The sequence below is a fragment of the Somniosus microcephalus genome, chromosome 1, assembly GCF_052327205.1.
Source record: "Somniosus microcephalus isolate GS21.2 chromosome 1, FLI_Smic_1.0, whole genome shotgun sequence".
In the NCBI taxonomy this organism is placed as follows: Eukaryota; Metazoa; Chordata; class Chondrichthyes; order Squaliformes; family Somniosidae; genus Somniosus; species Somniosus microcephalus.
In genome coordinates, this window is record NC_140987.1 from 19,931,699 (window position 1) to 19,954,691 (window position 22,993).

Genomic DNA, 22,993 nt, shown 5'->3' on the forward strand with positions numbered 1-22,993 from the left:
GACAATCCATCAGCATTTCCATGCTGTTTAGTTCCTTTGTACTCGATGTCATATTGGTGTGCCCCTAGGAAAAGGGACCATCTCTGCAGCCGTTGTGCTGTCATTATCGGTACGCCCTTCTGAGGGTTGAAAATGGAGACAAGAGGTTGATGATCGGTTAGTAGAGTAAATTTTTGACCATGCAGATAGTGATTGAACTTCTTCACCCCCCACACTAGGCTGAGGGCCTCTCTGTCAATCTGGGCGTAGTTACGCTCGGCAGAAGTTAACGAGCGTGACGCAAAAGCTATCGGCCTCTCCAAACCATCAAGGAATTTATGTGATAGTACCGCCCCAATGCCGTAGGGAGACGCATCACACGCCAGCCTGATTGGCAGTGCTGGGTTGTAGTGAGCCAATACTTCCTTTGAAGTGATTAAGTCCTTACTCTTCTGAAAAGCACGCTTACAATCATCGCTCCATTTCCATGCTACCCCCGTTCGTAGCAGGGCGTTCAGTGGGTGCAGAATTGTCGACAAATTCGGCAAAAACTTATGATAGTAATTCACCAACCCGAGGAATGACCTCAGTTGCGACACATTTTCAGGCGCTGGGGCCTTAACAACCACTTCAATTTTGTCAGGGGACTTATGTAACCCCTCTTCATCAATCACGTGGCCACAATACGATATCTGTTTCTTAAAAAATTCGCACTTGGGGCGGTTGGCTCGCAGCCCATGTTCCCGTAGTCTAGTGAGCACCTGTTCTAGGTTGTTAAGGTGTTCACTGTCATCTTCACCTGTTACAAGGATGTCGTCCAAGTAACACTGAGTCCCCGGAATCCCTTGCAGGACTTGTTCCATCGCTCTTTACCATATCGCCGGAGCCGATGCTACTCCGAATACCAATCGATGATACTGGTAAAGACCTTTGTGAGTGTGTATCGTGAGATACTTCCTAGAGGACTCTTCAACCTCCATCTGCAAATATGCTTGTACTAGGTCAATTTTTGTAAAACGCTTCCCTCCAGACAGCGAGGCGAAGATGTCTTCTATCCTTGGAAGAGGATATTGTACTGTGCGAAGGACAGGGTTCACCGTCACCTTGAAATCCCCACAGATGCGAATCTTCCTTGGCTCTCCGGACTTATTGCTTAACGTTTTCTTCATGACAGGAACGATGGGTGTCGCCCACTCGCTCCAGTTGACCTTAGACAACACGCCTGCCTTCTCCAGATTCTCCAGCTCTGCCTCGACGGCTGGGCGAATTGCATATGGTACCGGTCTCGCTTTGGAAAAACTTGGGAACTGCATTCTCTTCTATTTTTATCGAGGCGGTTATGCCTTTAAGCGTGCCCAGTTCTTGTTGAAATACCTCTTTGGCGTTAGCTAAGATTGTTGACAATCGTCCAGGAGTGACGTCTTCATTTTTTTTACCGTCCACCGTCATTGCATGAATGGAATGCCATCTAAGTTTATCTTCCTGATCCATTCCTGTCCCAATAACGGTGGTCCACCATTTGGCAGTATGTAGAGATACAATTTCCGTATTTTCTTGCCATTGTATTCGACAGGCACCCTTATTTTTCCTCTGTGGTATACTTTTTGCCCCGTATACGTCGTCAAGACGATGGACGTCTCTCTCAAGGGTATGTGTGAAAATAGCCGCTCGTAGTCTCGTCGATTCATGACGGTTAGCGCTGATCCTGTATCCAATTCCATTTTAACTTGGGACCCTGCTATCGTGAGAGTGACCCAAATGGTTCGGTGATCCTCTTTTGCGATTACATTGTGAAGTTTGAGACAGCTTAGTCTCCTGTTTCCGGATTCACTATCGCTCATCTGGTCTTTGGAACTGCTGTCCGTCATCTTTTGTACTTTCTTGTACGGTTCCTTAGTCACCTTTTTGTTGTCGCTGGTCTTCTTCCCAGACCTACAAACTCGTGCAATGTGTCCAATCTTCCCGCATTGTCTGCATATTTTGTCTTTGGACCAGCAGTCCTTCTGGTCATGGTTAGTTCTGCCGCAGCGATAACATTTTGCAAATCCCCGTGTCATTTCGTGGGTGCCGTATTCCTGTGGTTTTTGTTGAATTTCTGCAGCTCCCCTGGCTGCTGCTTCATACGATACTGCCACGCTGAAAGCCTTATCTAGCGTCAGCTCTTTTTCTGAGAGTAACTTCTTCTGTGTTCCTTCACTCAGGAGTCCACAGACAAATTTGTCCCGTAGGGTATCTGCCAGTCCTGCTCCGAACTGGCAGTGCTTTGATAGCTTGCGTAGTTCCGTAAGATACTCAGCATTGCTCTCATCTTTGTGCTGAGTTCTCCTGTAGAATTTAAATCTTTCTGCTATCAACAGCGGTGCAGGGTTTAAGTGTTCCTGTGGGACAGCAACAATTTCGTTAAAACTCTTCGCCTTCGGTTTGGCTAGAGTAATCAGATCCCGCAATAGGCCGTACGTTCTAGCGCCCATTAAGTTTAGCAATATCGATGCCTTTTTCCCCTCCGCTATTTCGTTTGCCTCGAAATATACCTCGACTCTTTCCACATATGTGGTCCAGTCCTCTAATGTATTATCAAAAGCAGTGATACAGCCAGTCTTCGGCATCTTGCAAATCTAAAATGGCGCCTCCCGCGCTTTGCCTTCTTCCCCGATTTAACAAAATGGCGCCTCCCGCGCTTTGTCTTCTTCCCCGCTGTTGTTAGCGCTGCTTTCCACAGTTTCCTGCGCGTTAAATATTAATTCTTTTTCTTTTATTATCTTCCCGTCGTGGAGCGGACCCTCTGGGACACTTCCCTCCCTCTTCTGAGGTCCGAACGCTGCCCGGCTTCGAAACACCGGCCGCGCCCTGTGTGCTCCACCCTCTCTCTCTCTCTCTCTCTTTGCTTCCCGACTCGCTGCCCGGCCCCGTTGAAAAGCCACCCGATCGAGCTTCAGCCCGCCGCAGCCCAGGAAGGATCAGAGCACTACCTGCCACCAGCCCGATTAGCTGGGAAACCACAGACCGAGGAACCCAGCCTGGCTCTGGACAGTCTCTCCTGCAAGTTTGTAAATCGATGATTGATGGTCGACGCCCGTTTCTCGAGTTTCAATGGCCTCTTTTTTTCTTCTGGCTCCGCCCTTCAACAACGTCGTCGGAGCTGCTGCTGAGTTGCAGGTAAGTTCGTTTCTTACTCGTCGCCAGTGTTAAGTCCGTGAATGATTGAGACACGGACTAGCAGGAGTGAAAACAAACAGATCTTTACTGGTGGAAGTCCATAACGAAACTAAACAACAGAGGCTCTCTAGCGCCTTTTATACAGGGGTGGTCACTGCCGGTACTGCAGTCTGAGACCAGTTATTCTCTTAAAGGTACATACACAACAATCACTTTATTTATTTGGGGCGGGGTGAAAGCACCTATTAGGGGATGCCCCATTAGGAATGATAATAGCACATTAATGGAGTGATTATCATGTTGCTCTTCCACTCTGATTCTGGGGAAAGTATGTGGGTCGTGTATACCTGGTTGTCTCTGGTATCGAGCGTGAACCAGATCATGAAACGTTCCTGGGGTAAGTCCACCCGTGACTGAAGAGCCGCTATTCCGCGTGGGCTGCTCTGGTTGGGGTTGTTGAATCTGCTCCGTGGTTTTCTCGATTTCTTGCTCCGTTCAGCAGAAGGTTTTTTTGGTTTTTTGTTTCCAAGTGTGAGACACTCCAGCAGACAAGGCGGTGCGCCACCCCAGCCAAGCCAGTGCCTCTGCCTCCCAGGCATCCGTGCAGCAGTTGCAAGCTTTAAAACTGTTTGTTTTCCAGTACAAGTGGGTCAGCTTTAATCCATGACCAAATATGAATATTTGAGAATTATGGCAATAGCCCATCTTCGTCTCATTCTTGAATTAATCGCTTATGACCATGTTCTCTTTAGCCAGGTGCCGATCTCGAACTCCCTGTTCCACACAATCTGATAAACCATAACTGGTATTTCACTCCAATCGCCGATTACATATTTTGGAAATCAATCGAGGACCGAGCCCAGGAATTAATTAAGGACCCTAATAGAAGATGTCGAATGTATTATGACTGTAATCCAATTTTCTGCCATTGTTTACTTAAGGGACAGATTGGCTTGGATGTTTCATTGTGTATCTGAAGCTAGAATGTTGTCCAGAATCTATTCTAAACACCCTCGAGCTGTGCATTCAGTGATTACTTTAAATAGGCGCCGTAGTGAACGGTTAAGTAAGCTGAAGCGTAAACATTGCAAGCTGGTCATTTTATTTTTATGTGCACGATAGACCGCGAAAATCCCAATTCCATCGCAATTTTTTATTCAGCCAGAACATTTCTTGGCAAAGCAGTTCTGCCTGCAGTGTGCAGTAATTACAATGCTGTTTTTGCAGTCGTGACATTGCAGAATAAATGAGAATAAATCACCTGGGGGATAAATTACACTTTCATCTCTTGCCCTCTGCAATAAGTGTGCATCTCAAGCAAGTTGTGAAGCTAAAGGTAATGGAGGAGCCCATAGGTCATTCCAACACCTCATGCAAGACATGTATGTATGTATGTAGACTCCCCAAAGCCTTTCCACCATCTACAAGGCACAAGTAAGGAGTGTGATGGAATACTCTCCACTTGCCTGGATGAGTGCAGCTCCAATAACACTCAAGATGCTCGACACCATCCAGGACAAAGCAGCCCGCTTGATTGGCACCCCATCGACCACCTTAAACATTCACTCCCTCCACCACTGGTGCACTGTGGCTGCAGTGTGTACCATCTACAAGATGCAGTGCAGCAACTCATCAAGGCTTCTTCGGCAGCACCTCCCAAACCCGTGACCTCTTCCACCTAGAAGGACAAGGGCAGCAGGCGCATGGGAACACCACCACCTCCAAGTTTCCCTCCAAGTCACACACCATCCTGACTTAGAAGTATATCGCCGATCCTACATCGTCGCTGGGTCAAAATCCTGGAACTCCCTACCAAAGAGCACTGTGGGAGTGCCTTCACCACATGGACTGCAGCAGTTCAAGAAGGCGGCTCACCACCACCTTCTCAAGGGCAACTCGGGATGGGCAATAAATGCTGGCCTTGCCAGCGATGCCCAGATCCCATAAACGAATAAAAAAAATGAAGGGAGTGGGATCAGAAAGGCTACAAGAGTTTCATAGCTCAGTGTGATGTATCTTGCTTCATTAGAACATAAGAATTAGGAGCAGGAATAGGCCATACGGCCCCTCGAGCCTGCTCCACCATTGAGGTAGAAGATCATGGCTGATCTTCGACCTCAACTCCACTATCCCCGTATCCCTTGAGTCCCTGAGTATCCAACTGCTTACACTGTACAAAACTAAAGTGAAGTAAAACTGGCCTAGGAATCGCATTACCGATATTCAACATGAGTGATGTAGAACTAAAGTAGTGCACAAGAGAGGGATTCGGACGATATCATCATTTGCCAGAGGGATGCTAAGGTCGTTTAGGCATTAATCAGAGTTCCAAGATTCTGTCTTGCCCTGTAAGTCTCCCTTAGAACGCTATAGGAATACAAAAGGCCCATTCAGCCCATGGAACTTCTCCATTTAATATTTCAACTCAACCAAACTGGGATCCAAATAGACCCTGAATTCTCCTAATGTTTTTTTTTTTTATTCGTTCATGGGATATGGGCGTCGCTGGCAAGGCCAGCATTTATTGCCCATTCCTAATTACCCTTGAGAAGGTGGTGGTGAGCCGCCGCCTTAAACCACTGCAGTCCGTGTGGTGAAGCTGCTCCCACAGTGCTGTTAGGAAGGGAGTTCCAGGATTTTGATCCAGCGACGATGAAGGATCGGCGATATACTTCCAAGTCAGGATGTTGTGTGACTTGGAGGGGAACTTGGAGGTGGTGGTGTTCCCATGCGCCTGCTGCCCTTGTCCTTCTAGGTGGTAGAGGTCGTGCGTTTGGGAGGTGCTGCCGAAGAAGCCTTCATCTTGTAGATGGCACACACCGCAGCCACGGTACGCCGGTGGTGGAGGGAGTGAATGTTTAAGGTGGTGGATGGGGTGCCAATCAAGCGGGCTGCTTTGTCTTGGATGCTGTTGAGCTTCTTGAGTGTTGTTGGAGCTGCACTCATCCAGGCAAGTGGAGAGTATTCCATCACACTCCTTACTTGGGCCTTGTAGATGGTAGAAAGGCTTTGTTGGGTCAGGAGGTGAGACACACAGCACAGAATACCCAGCCTCTGACCTGCTCTTGTTGCCGCAGTATTTATGTGGCTGGTCCAGTTAAGTTTCTGGTCAATGGTGACCCTCCAGGATATTGATGGTGGGGGATTCGGCGATGGTAATGCCATTGAATGTCAAGGGGCGGTGGTTAGAGGCTCACTTGTTGGAGATAGTCATTGCCTGGCACTTGTGTGGCGCGAATGTTACCTGCCACTTATCAGCCCAAGCCTGAATGTCGTCCAGGTCTTGTTGCGTGCGGGCATGGACTGCTTCATTATCTGAAGCGTTGCGAATGGTGCTGAACACTGTGCAATTATCAGTGAACATCCCCACTTCTGGTCTTATGATGGAGGGAAGATCATTGATGATGCAGCTGAAGATGGTTGGGCCTAGGACACTGCCCGGAGGAACTCCTGCAGTGATGTCCTGGGGCTGTGATGATTGACCTTCAATCACCACAACCATCTTCCTTTTGTGCTAGGTATGACTCCAGCCAGTGGAGAGTTTTCCCCCTGATTCCCATTGACTTCAGTTTTACTAGGGCGCCTCGATGCCACACTCAGTCAAATGCTGCCTTGATGTCAAGGGCAGTCACTCTCACCTCACCTCTGGAATTCAGCTCTTTTGTCCATGTTTGGACCAAGGTTGTAATGAGGTCTGGAGCTGAGTGGTCTAGGCGGAACCCAAACTGGGCGTCAGTGTGCAGGTTATAGGTAAGTAAATGTCTAAGCTAGATGTCAAGATGGCGGCCGTGACGGTCCGGTGCTGAGATCGCTCTCCCTGTTTCGGGCGGCCAGCTCTCGCCGCTCGCTCCCGCAACCGGAGCGAGGTGTTCGGCGAGTCGGGCAGAGGCAGCGCAGCGCGGTGAGCAGCAGCAGCAGCCAAGCCGACCCGCTGGCCCACATCGGCCGGCAGCTCCTCGGCGGGAAGGAATTCCGACTGGGAGGAGGGGAGCCGAACATGGCGGCCAGAGGCCGACCCGTGAAGAGAGAGAAGTAGGCCCCGGGCCGTGAAGCGTGGAGCCGGTGACGGTGAAGAGGAGGCCACATTGCAGCATTCACATCCCGACGATGTGTTCGGCGAGTCGGGCGGAGGAGCGCAGCGCAACGAGCAGCAGCAGCAGACTCACGACACGCTGCAGCATGTCGGCCAGCAGCTCCATTTCGGGTAACTCGCAGTCCGGATGGGAGGAGGGGAGCCGGGCATGGTGGCCAGAGCGGGAGAAGCAGGCCACCACACGTGGAGCCGGCAACAGCGAGGAGGAGGCCGCGGTGAAGAGGAGGACTGAGCGGCTGAGGGACATCGTGCTCCCACTGCCACGGGAAGCCATTGTATTGACTCTGAACACGGCGCTGTATGTATAGCTGACGCGTCCCTACAAGGAACAAGCATTCCATTGTACTTGTTACATATGGCAAATAAATCTAATCTGAAATCTGAAATCTAAATGCTATTAAGTTTCCCCTCAGCCTCCTCTGTTCCAAAGAAAACAACTCTAGCCTAACCAATCTTTCCTCATAACTAAAATTCTCCAGTCCTGGCAACATCCTCATAAATCTCCTCTGTACCCTCTCTAGTGCAATCATATGCTTCCTGTAATGTGGTGACCAGAACTGCACGCAGTATTTTAGCTGTGGCCTAACTCGTGGTTTAATCATTGTACCACTGAGAGTTTCCCCTTAACATTTCTCTGGATAAGAGAGTTTAAGCTTCTCTAATCTTTCCTCATAACTCTTACTTTATATTGGGAATCATGCAGGTTATGTTATTCTCTTATGGTAAATCTTGGCTTTGTATTGGTGCACAGGAATAAAAGAATATCTGGGCTGATTGCAACATTATAATCTAAGCACAAGATTAATACAATTTAAGACATTCATCCCATTTGAGCTCATCTGCCCATAAAGAAAATCCCGTCCCAATATCCAGCTGGTTCCTGAAAGACTCAGCTTTCCATCTCCAATGCCTAATTTGAAAGTCTGTTCCAAGTGTTGATTTGATGAACTTAGGACTCAAATCCGTTCATCCTTCACCAATTTAAACCTCTGTCCATGTTGATCCTTAAGTTCAGATGATATCATAAGTTGCTTGAGAGATTATACGCGCCATCTGAACCCAAGATTAGATTCCTGTTGTTGTGGTATCTGTCAGTCATGGCTCAGTGGGCAGCACCCTCGCCTCTGAATCAGAAGGTTGTGGGTTCAAGCCTCACTCCAGACATTTGAGCACAAAAATCTAGGCTGACATTGCAGTGCTGAACATAAGAACATAAGAAATAGGAGCAGGAGTAGGCTAATCGGCCCCTCGAGCCTGCTCCACCATTCAATAAGATCATGGCTGATCTGATCCTAACCACCAATCTACTATCACTCAACATCCCTCCCGAACCCATGTGATCTCCTGGGAGAGGCGAAAAACCGGATAAAAAACCCAATGGCCAATTTAGGAGAAAAAAAATCTGGGAAATTCCTCTCCGACCCATCTAGGCGATCGAAACTCGTCCAGATCACTGTCCCTATATTTTCTACAGTACTTACCTTCTGTAAAAGGTGATCTCCACCCCAGCCAGGAACAGGAATAGAACCATCTCCTGAAATCTAACACAGAATTAGAACACAAGAAGTAGGAGCAGAACCAGGCTACACGGCCCTGGGCCCGCTCCGTTACCCACAGGGCCATGACCGTTCTGAACAGGTCTATAGTTTCCAGCCTTCTGCCTACTACCCTTTTTAAATAAGGGTGTTACATTAGCAGTTTTCCAATCTGCCAGGACCTTTGCCGAGTCCAGGGAGTTTTGGAAAATTATTACCAATGCATCCACAATCCCTACCGCCACTTCCCTCAAGACCCTAGGATGTAAGCCATCAGGTCCAGGGGATTTATCCGCCTTGAGTCCCATTATTTTACCAAGTACCACTTCCTTAGTGATTTTAATCGTATTTAGATCCTCCCCGCCAGAGCCCCCTGTTTGTCCAGTGTTGGGATATTCTTAGTGTCCTCTACCGTAAAGACTGACACAAAATAATTGTTCAGCGTTTTTGCCATCTCCATGTTTTCCACCATTAATTTCCCGATCTCATCCTCTAAGGGACCAACATTTACTTTACCACCCTTTTTCTTTTTATATAGCTATTGAAACTTTTGCTATCTGTTTTAATATTTTTTGCTAATTTACTTGCATAATCTATCTTCCCTTTCTTAATCAATCTTTTAGTTATTTTTTGCTGTCTTTTAAAGACTTCCCAATCTTCTATCCTCCCACTAGATTTGGCTACCTTATATGCCCTTGTTTTTAGTCGGATACTATCCTTAGTTACTTGACTTAGCCACGGATGGCTATCTTTTACACCCTTTTTTCCTCAGTGGAATATATATTTTTTGGAAGTTGTAAAATAACAGTGCTGCACTGTTGGAAGTGCCGTCTTTCAGGATGAGACGTTAAACCGAGGCCCTGTCTGCTTTCTCGGGTGGACGTAAAAGATCCCACGGCACTATTTCGAAGAAGAGTAGGGGTGTTATCCCCGGTGTCCTAACCAATATTTCTCCCTCAATCAATATCACTAAGAAAACAGATTATCTGGTCATTATCACATTGCTGTTTGTGGCAAATTGGCTGCCGCGTTTCCTACGTTAGACACTGTGAAAAGTACTTTATTGGCTGCAAAGTGCTTTGGGATGTCTGGTGTTCGTGAAAGGTGCTGTAGCAATGCAAGTCTTTCTTTCTCTTTGTGGGTAATTTTATTTCCTTTTGGATGAACGTGTACCAGCAGCTCAGCAAACTGTGACTGAAGTGACAATGTGCTCTGTGTCTTTGATGCATGAAAAGGTTCACACTAAGATTCAAGAAATCATTTTCAGTTGATTTCCCGGAAACGCTACACTCTTTGTGCATTAAATAGTGACATTGACGAGCATATTAATAGTGACGTGTCAAAGGGTTTTCAGCCTCACAAGGTTATGAAAGAGATTGTGCAAGGAATTAACAAATTAAACATGTGAAGTCATTATTATGTATCCCCCATCTTCATAGTTTGTTCCTTAACCATTCAAAGACCTACCATAAGATGCTAGTTATCATACCATTGATCAGTGATTTTACTGCGACAGTCCTTTCCACCATATCCATGGTCTTTGATAAATAAGACGATTGTTGAGCAGGGAGAAAGCAGCGGTGAGCTATAAACCGTACAGTAAACAGCTGCTGAGATAACTGGTAACTATGGAGTTCCCAGACTATGTCATTCTAATGAAAACTGCTTCCAATGAGATGCAGCAAATCTCCCCCCTGGTCAGTCAAACATTACTGGTGGTAACTACTTTTAAAATAAACTATACTGTACTGCAGTTGTAAGAATCTCAGGAAAATAATCAAAGCAGCATTTCCTTAAATTTTATACATTAGGTTTTCTAGTTTAGGGATTGATAACATATGCAAAGTTTTGAAGTCTGTTTTTAAAAGGCCAAGAATTAAGGAAAATTTAACTTCTCACCAACAGTTCTTCAACAGTCTGTTGTTGTTAAAAAGTTTAATTGAACTCTCTTCTGCACGATTCACACCAGTAAACTCCTGACCAAGAGGTTCATGTTTCCCTTATTAAAATGTATTTCAATTCACATTTACCATGCTACTTTTAAATAAGTTACACCCAAATAACGGATGTTAATTGTCTTTGAGTTTATTGCAAAAATTCTCTAATGTGATCCAGATCGAGCTGGCTTTTTTTTCGTTGTTGCTTAATTTATTTTTTGATCTTTTCATCAAGACTAGTTTACATCAAGAAAATGCTGATGAACCCATTAAACAGAGAAATATTAATGTAACCCCTTCACGGTTCTCTAGATATATGTGAGATGTGGTCTCTGTTGTAGACAGTATTCTATAGTCCAGTAAGGAGATCACTACTACAATGGCTTAATTCTAATTATCTTACTTTATAGTTTTAACGTCAGACAGTATAAGAAGATTACAGGTCAATGAACTAAATTAGACATTTGCATACATTAGAATGAATCTAGACATAATAAACATACATTCTCCATTTACATGGATTCAAAGGAGAATCTGTCCCTGTGTCCAAATTCGAGTGCACTCTTTCATTGGCGCGCTTAAGTTGGAGCTCATGGTATGTATAATGTCTGCAAGACTTACGACTCCGAACCCCTTCGTTGAATTCTCTTCACGATCACTGAATCCCACTTTGAGTTCTGGATGCAGAGCTACTAATACGAAGGGCGGCGGCAGAGTTTGGAAGCCCGGGACGGGATGCGGCAGCCATTTGCCTCCTGAGCCCTCTTTTCAGAGCTCCTGCCCTCTTTTCTTCCAGTCGCTCCCGTTTCCCGCTCGAAAACCCCGACTCCACCCCTTCCTCCTGGGGTTTCTGCCTGGAGACTGCGCAGCCTCACTGTCTGCAACAGTTGATACTGGTGCAGAATTATGGAAAGTCTGCTCTTAGTCACATTGTGTCCTTAAAAGTTCTTGCCGTACCTTCACATGGGCAACTTTAACCCAGGGATTTATAACAATGATAATACAGTGTCTAAGTTAAAGATTGATAACCATACTTAGCGTACATAACATTTCCAGTGGGTATTACATGAAGATTTATAGAGGGTTTTTTGTTCTTATTGAAAATATATACCGTACATGGGTGCCTATATAACATACAGTTCCTGTACACCAGGGGCTAGATTTTCAGTTGCTTGCGCCAGCAGTTAGCGCCTTAAGAGAAGTGATTTTCGGGCGCTATGCGTGTAGCGCCCGGGCGCAGCGCAGTTTGCGCCCCGCCCCAAATTAAGTTGCCTGTTAGCGCCGGCGCAAAGTTTAGCGGCCGCCCGGATGCGCACGCAGAAAATGACGTCACATCCTCGTGCAACGCCCTTTGGCCGCCCCGAATCCAAACTTCAGTCGGACCGCCCCATTGTGCGGCTGGCGTCCAGAGCGTTTGTAAAATGGAACGCAACACACCCTGGGGAGCGCAAATTAAAGGGCACTCCTCCTGCACTATAAACGGCAGTCTGCATGTGTTGTGTGGAAGGATGCAGTGTGTGTTGTTCTGAATGGCGTATTTATCGCCACCACCACCGCCGCCGCCGCCGCCACCGCCACCACCACCACCCGTTTCACCCCAGACTTTGCATTTGAAAAAAATACATGCACCCTTCCCCTTTAAGAGCTCACTGGCACCAGAGTGTCTGCCGTGCGCTGCGCCCGAGCTCGGGTGTTGCGCTCTCCACCGCCGGCTTAGCGCCTAAAGATACTAGTGGAACGCCTCTTTTAGCGCTCCACCAACCTCTTAGGGCGAAGCCACTGAATTTCCGGCAACGGGGCGCTACTTTGGGGCGGGCGATAAGCTTAGCGCCCCAAAACTGTCTATACTGAAAATCTAGCCCCATAATCCTAAAACAAGCTTGGAAGAACAGTTTGGAATTTCCATAGTACATGTCTTGTGATCATTGCCCTATTTTAACAAATTTAGCAAATGGCCAGTACTCAAACGCCCGTTTTTGTGCTTAATCAAATTTCTGGGCCGTAGTTTGTAGAAAATTAAATTTAAAAAAAAAATCTCTTCTGATCCATTTTTGAGGCTTAAAATTATTTTATATATGTAAATTTAATTTCTTAAAACTGTATAAGCCGTCAAACTCACGATTAGTGCACTTTTCCAAAATGTTCCACTCTGTCTGCTGAATGCCAGGAATAATTTTCATTACTTTTAATGACCATGACTTTTAAGAAGGAGAAATATTTTGCTTTTTAAGATGTGAGTGGGCTGACAATGAGGAAAGTAATGATTGGGGAGGAAACCCTCTTCCAGTTCTCAAAACCCCCTACACCACAATCCCTGTGTTCTTTGGATCAGAGCCACACACATATGCTCCAATGCCTCATGATCTCTGACTACCTTTCTGAAATAAAGAATAGATTTGCCTTCCAAAGTTAGGCTTTATTAACTTTAAAATCAGCAGCATATCGTTCTACATCCAGTCCCAACTAAAGCTAGAAAAGGACTGAATTTAAGGTAGCCACAACACATCATGTGATCATCAACTACCAATGAGATTACAACACATATCCCAAGGCAGTTAACAAACAACGAATCACAATACTTTTACTAATCAAGGAATAATCACCACACTTTCCCAATGATCCCAAATCCCACTACATTCCCCAGTGTGCCTGGAATTCCCCCTCAAAAGATTGGCACACCCTTTGATCCTAGCCCAGAGCCCTGGTTTCCCCACCTAGTGCTCCCAGATCCCAGGGCTAAAACATTAAGTGTCCCTGGTAATACTACTCGGCACAGCACCCCTGTTCTTCTCTCTCTCTTCTCTCTCTCTCTTAGGCAGTCCCTCGGAACCGAGGATGACTGGCTTCCACACTAAAAATGAGTTCTCAGGTGACTGATGAGTCCAATGCTGGACCTACAGTCTCTGTCACAGGTGGGGCAGACGGTGGGTGGGGTGCTTGGGTTGACGTGCGCTGCCTGCGCTTGGCTTCCGCTTGCTCCCAGCGAAGAGACTCGAGGTGTTCGGCGCCTTCCCGGATGCTTCTCCTCCATTTTGTGCGGTCTTGGGCCAGGGATTCCCAGGTGTCGGTGGGGATGTTGCATTTTTTCAAGGAGGCTTTGAGGGTGTCCTTGAAGTGTTTCCTCTGCCCACCTGGGGCTCTCTTGCCGTGTTGGAGCTCCGAGTAGAGTTTTTTTGGGAGTCTCGTATTGGGCATGCGGAATCCTCCACAATCGCCCTGTTCTTATGCAACCTCTCACTGACAATCAGCAACGCGATAGGATGTTTGTTTGTATATATATATATGTATACATATGAGAGAGATTAATTACAAGATTCAAAATATGTTACATCATTTCAAATTGTTAGAAAAAAAGGGAAAATATTATTTTAGTACTTTAAATTATGCTGAGAATTGCGAATTTTGTCCGGCAATGAAGAATTCTTTAATTGGTGTCACATTGCTGACATAATTGATTTGTCACCAAATTACGGTAGGTATGTAATTTAAGGTAATTTTATTCTTCTTTTGCTGCATGCCAGTCCCATTTCTGCTGCAGTTTTACTGGATTGATCCAGTCCTGCTCCCGCTACTGAGTGGCAGCTGATACTGATTCCCCGCAGAGCCTCCAGATTGCTCACCCCAATCGAGTCATCAGTGTTCTAATATACACTGTAACTAGACCTCTGTCTCCCCAGTCTGATTGCTTTCAGGGTTTGGTGCCAGGATCGGCTGCTCTTGAGTGACCAGCTGATTGCAGCACATTTGCTCATAGAAAATACCAAGGAAGCGGGAGCAGAGCATTATAAATCAAGCTATTGAACTGTCTGAGGCATTTTTCCGAAACAAGAGGCTCCACGTTTATTTTCCAATATATTGCAGGGCACCGTCTTGGCCACATGCGTAAGATAGGAAGGACAGAATCTAAGGAGCAGAGACAATCCTCCAAAATAAACATATTCGGTAACAATGCAAAATTGCCATTCTTTAAATTGATTTTTTTTTACAGAGCGTTGACTAACACCACTGTGTCAGCCAGTGAGTTGGAGGCGGACCGGGACTTGCGGCAGGACTCCGAGCAAACAGTCTATTTCACAGAAAAGTCTTATTTACTCAGCAAATTGAGTCTATTTAAATAGCACCCTACAGTCTATTTAAAAAGAGAATCCACAAACTAGAGCAAACAAAACTCATCACTACAGCAACATCTCCTGATAAAAGCAGGGTTATTTTCTCCAGGTAATTGCAATGAGTGGAGGATAATTAATTACAAATGATGTACGTAAGCTCGAGGAACAGCACCTCATCTCCCGATTCGGCACTTTACAACCTTCCGGACTCAATATCGAATTCAACAATTTCAGATCATAACCTCGGCCCCTATCATATTTTTATATATTTTTTATCCACACTTTTGGTTTATGCCTTTTCCTTTTTTTCCCCTCCCACATGGTAGCTGCCTTTCATTCTGCCAGCGCATTTCACACTTCATCTAGAGCCATCCTTTGTCTCTTTACCTGTCCTATTACCATCTCATAGAAACATAGAAGACAGGAGCAGGAGTAGGCCATTCGGCCCCTCGAGCCTGCTCCGCCATTCAGTGAGATCATGGCTGATCATCCAAATTCAGTACCCTGTCCCTGCCTTCTCCCCATACCCCTTGATCCCTTTAGCCTTAAGAAATATATCCAACTCCTTCTTGAATATATTTAATGAACTGGCCTCCACCGCCCTCTGTGGCAGAGAATTCCACAGGTTCACCATTCTCTGGGTGAAGAAATTCCTCCTCATCTCTGTCCGAAATGGCCTATCCCTTATCCTTAGACTGTGACCCCTGGTTCTGGACTCCCCGACCATCAGGAACATCCTTCCTGCATCTAGTCTGTCCAGTCCTGTTAGAATTTTATAGGTTTCGATGAGATCCCCTCTCATTCTTCTAAACTCCAGCGAGTATAAGCCCAATCGACCCAATCTCTCCCCATACGTCATTCCTGCCATCCCAGGTATCAGTCTGGTGAATCTTCGCTGCACTCCCTCCATGGCAAGAACATCCTTCCTCAGATAAGGCGACCAAAACTGCACACAATACTCATCTCGTCTCGCCTTGAATATCTCTGAATGTCTCTTCACCTCTCCCAGAACTTCCCTTTCGTTCTTTCATCCCCTCCCCCATTTCCCAACCCCCAAACTTGCTTTTTAATCTGACGAAGGGTTTCGCCCTGAAACGTTGACTCTATTTCTCTCTCCACGGATGCTGGCCTGGCCTGCTGAGTTTTTCCAGCATTTGCTGTTGTTATTTCGGACTTCCAGCATCCGCAGTATTTTGCTATCATGCCTGCGTAAAATTGATCTCGGTCACTTCCAGCAATGATTGACGGGGGAATTACCCAATCATCTCCAGTCTGGCCAGGAATAGCGGTGTCACTATATGTAGCCTTTTTTTTATTGGGGTAAACCTTCTATGCTATACATTTCTATGATTCTATGATCTCATTGAAACATAGAAGATTCTGAGGGGGATTGACAGGATAGATGCTGAGAGGTTGTTTCCCCTGGCTGGAGAGTCGAGAACTAGGGGGCAGAGTCTCAGGATAAGGGGTCGGCCTTTTAAGACTGAGATGAGGAGGAATTTCTTCACTTAGAGGGTTGTGAATCTTTGGAATTCTCTACCCTAAAGGGATGCCGAGTCTTTGAGTATATTCAAGGCTGAGATAGATAGATTTTTAGACTCTAGGGGAATCAAGGTATATGGGGATCGGGCGGGAAAGTGGAGTTGAGGTCGAAGAACAGCCATGATCTTATTGAATGGCGGAGCAGGCTCGAAGGGCCAAATGGCCTACTCTTGCACTGAATTCTTATGTTCTTAGCACGGTGGCATAGTGGTTAGCACTGTTGCCTCACAGCGCCAGGGACCCGGGTTCGAATCCAGCCTCGGGTGACTGTCTGTGTGGAGTTTGCACATTCTCCCCGTGTTTGCGTGGGTTTACTCCGGGTGCTCCGGTTTCCTCCCACAGTCCAAAGATGTGCGGGTTAGGTTGATTGGCTATGATAAATTGACCCTTAGTGTTAGGGGGATTAAATACGTGGGGTTACGGGGATAGGGTGGGATATGTGTTGGTGTAGGGGTTACGGGGATCGGGTGGGATATGTGTCAGTGCAGGCTCGATGGGCCGAAATGGCCTCTATCTGCACTGTGTGGTTTCTGTGATTCTGTGAAATTCTGATCTATGGTGATCTCAGCCAGGATGCTAGTTGGGATGGTCTCAGTACCCCCATGTTAGAACGAAGAAAACCAGATAAGGTTCTACTCCAGGTTACTGTCCAGTAATACCTGCTGGAAGAGCATGTGTATGGATGCCCTCTTGAGATCTCACCTCCACATTGCCAAAAGACCCAAGTTCAAGGGGATTATCCTTTAACTTAGCATAAAATAGTTGTGCTTTCAGGCTCTTTTAGTGCAGATGACATAAGGCAGAAGAGCAAAGTGCATGCGGTTTATGGATATTATAAGCTGAGCAAAACCATTCGCAACCTTGGTGTTGTGTTTAACCCCGAGATGAGTTTCCAACCACATATCCACAGCATCACCAAGACCGCCTACTTCCACCTCCATAACGTCGCTCGACTCCGACCCTGCCTCAGCTCATCCGCTGCTGAAACCCTCATCCATGCCTTTGTTACCTCGAGACTTGACTATTCCAATGCACTCCTGGCCAGCCTCCCATCTTCCACTCTGACGTAAGAAAACTACTGGGCACTTGGTCTAAGCGTTAAACAAAGCTTTAATCAACTGTTTTACAACATGGAGATCTAGTTGTGTCCTTCACTAGTTCCTGTTAAAGAATGTCCTGAGCAAGCTGGGCCCATGCCTGAGTATTTATAATCTCCCTGGACAGCGCCACCAGCAGGCCGCCCAGTATCATTTCATAAGTCATTTCCACATGAATGACGAGATTCATGTCATTCCCTACATAAACTTGTGCTCATCCAAAACTCTGCTGCCCGTATCTTAACTCGCTCCAAATCTCATTCACCCATCACCCCTGTGCTTGCTGACCTTCACTGGCTCCCGGTCCGACAATGCCTCAGTTTTAAAACCCTCATCCTTGTTTTCAAATCCCTCCATGGTCTCACCCCACTCCCTACCTCTGTAGCCTCCTCCAGCTCTACAAACCTTTGAGATCTCTGCGCTCTTCCAATTCTGGCCTCTTGCGCATGCCCGATTTTTAATTGCTCCACCATTGGCGGCCGTGCCTTCAGCTGCCTAGGCCCTAAGCTCTGGAATTCCCTCCCTAAACCTCTCCACCTCTCCCCTCTTTTAAGATGCTCCTTAAAACCTACCTCTTTGATCAAGCTTTTGGTCATCTGTCTAATATCTCCATATGTGGCTCAGTGTCAAAAATGTTTTTATTGATATCACTCATGTTAAGTGCCTTGGGAAAAGCAAAGTGGGTCGGCCACAGATTGGTACAAAAGCAGTCATTTGTGTTCTGACTCCCGAGTACACTGAAGCTGGGAGGCACCTCTAGTTGGTAATCACTCGCAACTTTCACAACAGATGTAGAATAACACCAGCCCAGTGCAAACCCACTTTCAACTGCAAAGGCAGTTCACCAAATCTTTTTAAACTTAGTATGGCACTTTTCTAAAATGCCGTAACATGAAAAATCAGCTGGTTAGACACAGGCCCTTCACTTCTGGGACCTGGAGTCAAATTTAGCTCTGACTAATCTGATGAAAATCTCCTCCTGCTGTCTGTAAGGATCCGAAGTGAAATGTGTTTAGGCAGTTTCAATCCAGTATCGAGTGGGCATATGCCCGACAGCACACAAAGCAGCTCCGAATTTGGCATTCATTGGCAATGCTACTCAGGCATGGTTGGTATGGCAAATATGCCACACATGTGCAGTCGCTGCTTCGGGAGATGCCACTCTGAGGTTGGGGCCAAGGCACATTATTGCAGCAGAAAATCGGGAGATTTTCTGTCCATGACCTAGTAATGCTCGTAGCTGACATTGGCTACCTGTCCCCCAAGATCCCTCACCTTGGTGAGTGCACAGTACTAGATGGCAATGGTGCCTCCAGAATCACAAGCCACCAAACCTCCAGGAGAAGAGGCGTGGAGAAAACTGGCAAAAATCAAAATTGGGCATGTTCATTTTAAATGCAAACTGTATCTAGGTGAAACTTCCAGCCTGGTTCCAGGGCCATCAGTCTCTCTGCCTATCTATGAATAATGCATAATATTTCCTGTAGCATCCTCCTCACATATGCTGCAAACTATTATCTGAAAGTGAAAATAATGTTGAGCAGAACTGAAACAAAATGACCTTAAACTATGATGGACTATTAAGAGGCTGTCACCGTACAATGACGCATCATCTGGAGTGTTCTGTACAGCATGTAACATATCGAGGGACTCATGGGAGTGCAGTGTAACAGTGATATCTGTGTGTAAAATACTCCGGCCTGTGAGTCAGAGTTTGTGGGCTCAAGCCCCACTCCAGAGGCTTGAGCACATAATCCAGGCTGACTCTCCAGTGCAGTAGTGAGGGAGTGCAGCACTGACGGAGGTGCCATCTTTCGGATGAGACGTTAAACCGAGGCCCCGTCTGCCCTCTCAGGTGGACGTTAAAGATCCCACAGCACTATTTCGAAGCGGAGCAGGGGAGTTCTCCCCGGTGTCCCAGCCAATATTTATCCCTCAAGCAGCATCACTAAAAACCTAACCACACATCTGCCTCATTGCTGTTTGTGGGACCTTGCTGTGCACAATTTGGCTACTGCATTTCCTATGGTGAAACAGTGCCTTGGTGAGACCGCACCTTGAGTATTGTGTGCAGTTTTGGTCGCCTTATCTGAGGAAGGATGTTCTTGCAGCGAAGATTCACCAGGCTGATACCTGGATGGCAGGAATGACGTATGAGGAGAGATTGTGTCGATTGGGCTTATACTCGCTGGAGTTTAGAAGATTGAGAGGGGATCTCATCGAAACCTATAAAATTCTGTCAGGCCTGGACAGACTAGATGCAGGAAGGATGTTCCCGATGGCCGGAGAGTCCAGAACTAGGGGTCATAGTCTAAGGATAAGGGGTAAGCCATTCAGCACTGAGATGAGGAGGAATTTCTTCACCCAGACAGTGGTGAACCTGTGGAATTCTCTGCCACAGAGGGCGGTGGAGGCCAGTTCATTAAATATATTCAAGAAGGAGTTGGATATATTTCTTAAGGCTAAAGGGATCAAGGGGTATGGGGAGAAGGCAGGGACAGGGTACTGAATTTGGATGATCAGCCATGATCTCAATGAATGGCGGAGCAGGCTCGAGGGACCGAATGGCCTACTCCTGCTCCTATCTTCTATGTTTCTATGTGACTACACTTCAAAAGTACTTAATTGGCTTTAAAGTGCTTTGGGACGTCCTGAGGTTGTGAAAGGCGCTGTAGAAATGCCAGCACTTTTCATTCTTTTATTATTTATAATGATGACCTTAAAAGTTACTGCTGAGGCACGACTAAGCATTGCTGTTTTGTAAGAGTTACGAAGCACACTGGACAATCCTCCATTTTCTTCCTTCCTGGAACTGCGCTAAAACTTTCACTTTGAGGCCCGAGCAGTGGACGATTGAATGATGTGGCAGATTCACAAATCCAGTCCCATCAGCTGTGAGCTGCAAACTGACTAATGCTGAAGGGGTCCTCGGTGCGAGCATACCAATTGATAACCTTGACAGTGCTGTAAGGTTTATAGACCTGAAGGAGGTAGCACAGCACTGTTAGTCTCGGGTTCCTTTGGCATATCTCTCCTGTTCTTCCCAGCTGTGCCTGGTAGGATCGATCCTCTGTGTTTCGTACCAGTGTGGCCTTTCAGGCTCATGATGGTTCTCTTTGTCAACTGCAGTCCTACAGCGACTTCATAGAATCATAGAAATTTACAGCACAGAAGGAGGCCATTTGGCCCATTGTGTCTGTGCCAGCCGAGAGAGCTATCCGGCCTAATCCCACTTTCCAGCTCTTGGTCCATAGCCTTGTAGGTTATGGCACTTCAGGTGCATATCGAAATACTTTCTAAATGGGATGGGGGTTTCTGCCTCCACCACCCTTTCAGGCAGTGAATTCCAGACCCCCACCACCCTCTGGGTGAGAAAAAGTTCTCCTCAACTCCCCTCCAATCCTTCTGCCAATAACATTAAATCTATGCCCCGAGTTATTGACCTCTCTGCTAAGGTATCTATGCCCCCTGGTTACTGACCTCTCTGACTTATATCAGAAACATTATTACTTACTAGCTGGGGGTGCCCAGCGGTGCCGAGGCTTTTTCGAGGGCATGTTGTTGTTGGAAGAGAGAGAGCGAGAGCCGTGGGGGAAGAGAGAGAGAGAGAGAGAGAGCCGGGGGGGAAGAGAGAGAGAGAGAGAGAGAGAGAGAGAGAGCCGGGGGGGAAGAGAGAGAGAGAGAGAGAGAGAGAGAGAAAGCCGGGGGGGAAGAGAGAGAGAGCCGGGGGGGAAGAGAGAGAGAGAGAGCCGGGGGGGGGAAGAGAGAGAGAGAGAGCCGGGGGGGGGGGGAAGAGAGAGAGAGAGAGCCGGGGGGGGGGGGAGAGAGAGAGAGAGAGAGCCGGGGGGGGAAGAGAGAGAGAGAGAGCCGGGGGGGGAAGAGAGAGAGAGAGCCGGGGGGGGAAGAGAGAGAGAGAGACGGGGGGGAAGAGAGAGAGAGAGAGAGACTGGGGGGGGAGAGAGAGAGAGACTAGGGGGGGAAGAGAGAGCGACTGGGGGGGAAGAGAGAGCGACTGGGGGGGGGAAGAGAGAGCGACTGGGGGGGGGGAAGAGAGAGCGACTGGGGGGGGGAAGAGAGAGCGACTGGGGGGGAAGAGAGAGCGACTGGGGGGAAGAGAGAGCGACTGTGGGGGGAAGAGAGAGCGACTGGGGGGGGAAGAGAGAGCGACTGGGGGGGGAAGAGAGAGCGACTGGGGGGGGAAGAGAGAGAGCGACTGGGGGGGAAGAGAGAGAGCGACTGGGGGGGAAGAGTGAGAGCGACGGGGGGGGGAAGAGAGAGAGCGACGGGGGGGGAAGAGAGAGAGCGACGGGGGGAAGAGAGAGCGACTGGGGGGGAAGAGAGAGCGACTGGGGGGGAAGAGAGAGCGACTGGGGGGAAGAGAGAGCGACTGGGGGGGAAGAGAGAGCGACTGGGGGGGAAGAGAGAGCGACTGGGGGGAAGAGAGAGCGACTGGGGGGAAGAGAGAGCGACTGGGGGGGAAGAGAGAGCGACTGGGGGGGAAGAGAGAGCGACTGGGGGGGAAGAGAGAGCGACTGGGAGGGAAGAGAGAGCGACTGGGGGGGAAGAGAGAGCGACTGGGGGGGAAGTGAGAGCGACTGGGGGGGAAGAGAGAGCGACTGGGGGGGAAGAGAGAGCGACAGGGGGGAAGAGAGCGACTGGGGGGGAAGAGAGAGACTGGGGGGGAAGAGAGAGAGCGACTGGGGGGGAAGAGAGAGAGCGACTGGGGGGAAGAGAGAGAGCGAGTGGGGGGGAAGAGAGAGAGCGAGTGGGGGGGGGAAGAGAGAGAGCGAGTGGGGGGGAAGAGAGAGAGCGAGTGGGGGGGGAAGAGAGAGCGAGTGGGGGGGGAAAAGAGAGCGACCGGGGGGGAAGAGAGAGAGCGACTGGGGGGGGAAGAGAGAGAGCGACTGGGGGGGGAAGAGAGAGCGACTGGGGGGGGAAAGAGAGAGCGACGGGGGGGAAGAGAGCGCGACTGGGGGGGGAAGAGAGAGCGACTGGGGGGGGGAAGAGAGAGCGACTGGGGGGGGAAGAGAGAGCGACTGGGGGGGGAAGAGAGCGCGACTGGGGGGGGAAGAGAGAGCGACTGGGGGGGGGAAGAGAGAGCGACTGGGGGGGGAAGAGAGAGCGACTGGGGGGGAAGAGAGAGCGACTGGGGGGGGAAGAGAGAGAGCGACGGGGGGGGAAGAGAGAGCGACGGGGGGGGGAAGAGAGAGCGACGGGGGGGGGAAGAAGAGAGCGACGGGGGGGGGAAGAGAGAGCGACTGGGGGGGGAAGAGAGAGCGACTGGGGGGAAGAGAGAGCGACTGGGGGGGGAAGAGAGAGCGACTGGGGGGAAGAGAGAGCGACTGGGGGGGAAGAGAGAGCGACTGGGGGGGGGAAGAGAGCGACTGGGGGGGGAAGAGAGAGCGACTGGGGGGGGGACGAGAGAGCGACTGGGGGGGGAAGAGAGAGCGACTGGGGGGGGGAAGAGAGAGCGACTGGGGGGGAAGAGAGCGCGACTGGGGGGGGAAGAGAGAGCGACTGGGGGGGGAAGAGAGCGCGACTGGGG

The 22,993-nt window shown here is 48.3% G+C and overlaps 1 protein-coding gene across 4 annotated transcripts in view; it reads left to right on the top strand.

Annotated features, from left to right (window-relative positions):
* Positions 1 to 22,993, top strand: part of cfap99 (cilia and flagella associated protein 99) — a 218,573-nt gene that overhangs the window by 13,415 nt on the left and 182,165 nt on the right. For 3 of the 4 annotated variants that reach the window (XM_085972952.1, XM_085972776.1, XM_085973036.1), the window contains exon 2: positions 14,689 to 14,918. The exons of the other annotated variant lie outside the window; for it this stretch is intronic. The gene's annotated coding sequence lies outside the window, so the exon portion shown is untranslated. The remainder of the gene's footprint in view (positions 1 to 14,688; positions 14,919 to 22,993) is intronic. 4 annotated transcript variants of the gene reach the window in all.